This window comes from Phascolarctos cinereus, unplaced genomic scaffold (genome assembly GCF_003287225.1).
Source record: "Phascolarctos cinereus isolate Bilbo 61053 unplaced genomic scaffold, phaCin_HiC Scaffold_9;HRSCAF=440, whole genome shotgun sequence".
Lineage (NCBI taxonomy): Eukaryota > Metazoa > Chordata > Mammalia > Diprotodontia > Phascolarctidae > Phascolarctos > Phascolarctos cinereus.
This window is the reverse complement of record NW_027556402.1, coordinates 156,436,100-156,437,394: the sequence shown is the minus strand read 5'-3', so window position 1 is coordinate 156,437,394 and position 1,295 is coordinate 156,436,100. Positions and strand designations below refer to the sequence as shown.

The window sequence follows — 1,295 nt, the reverse complement described above, 5'->3', positions numbered from 1 at the left end:
ACTATATGAACACAATTCCAAACTGTTTCCATACAAATACAGTCAGATCCAAGCAATTTAAAAAAAATACTAATTGCTCATGGATAAGCTGAGCCAATATAATTAAAAAATGACAATTCTACATAAGTTAATTTACTTATTCAGTGCTGTACCAATCAAACTATCAAAAAATAGTTTTATAGAGCTAGAAAAAATAGCAACAAAATTCATCTGGAAGAGCAAAAGGTCAAGCTTTCCAGTTGGCAGCAGCCATCAGGCAGGCTAGGCCTGAGCCAGGATGGGGGCCTACAAATACATCCAGGAGCTATGGAGGAAGAAGCAGTCGGTTGTCATGCGGTTCCTCCTGTGCGTGCACTGCTGGCAGTACCACCAGCTGTCCGCCCTGCACCAACCCCCCCCCCCCGGGCCCACCAGACCCGACAAAGCTCGCAGGCTGGGGTACAAGGCCAAGCAAGGTTATGTCATCTACCGTATTCGAGTTCGACGTGGTGGATGAAAGCGTCCAGTTCCCAAGGGTGCAACTTATGGCAAACCCGTGCATCATGGTGTGAATCAGCCGAAGTTTGCCAGGAGCCTTCAATCTGTAGCAGAAGAGCGTGCTGGCCACCACTGTGGGGCCCTAAAAGTCTTGAACTCCTACTGGGTGGGTGAAGATTCAACCTACAAATTCTTTGAGGTTATTCTTATTGACCCATTCCATAAAGCTATCAGATGAAACCCTGACACTCAACGAATCACCAAGCCAGTGCACAAACTCAAAGAGATGCATGGGCTTACCTCAGCTGGCTGGAAGAGCAGGGGTCTTGGAAAGGGTCACAAATTCCACCATACTATTGGAGGGTCTCGCCGTGCTGCTTGGAGAAGGCACAATACTCTCCAACTACATCGATACTGCTAATTGGTGCACATTAATTTGTAAACTTCGATGTCTAATAAACAACATTTATGAAAAAAAAAGAGCAAAAGGTCAAGAATATCAACGGAATCAATTAAAAAAAAATACAGAAGAAAATAACCTACTGGTACCAGATCTCAAACTATATTACAAAGCGGTAATCATCAAAACCATCTTTTACTGGCTAAGAAATGGAGTGGTGGATCAGTGGAATAGATTAGGTATACAATACACAGTAGTAAATGACCATAGTAATCTAGTGCTTGATAAATACAAATATCCAAGCTTTTGGGACAAAGACTCACTATTTGACAAAAACTGCTGGGAAAACTAGACAGCAATATGGCAGAAACTAAATACAGACCAAGACTTTACAATGTAAACCAAGATAAGATCAAAA

General features: G+C 42.5%; 1 pseudogene; it reads left to right on the top strand.

The window, feature by feature from the left end:
• Nucleotides 1–251: 251 nt before the first annotated feature.
• Nucleotides 252–951, top strand: LOC110210613 (large ribosomal subunit protein eL15 pseudogene; annotated as a pseudogene).
• The last annotated feature ends 344 nt before the right edge of the window (nt 952–1,295 follow it).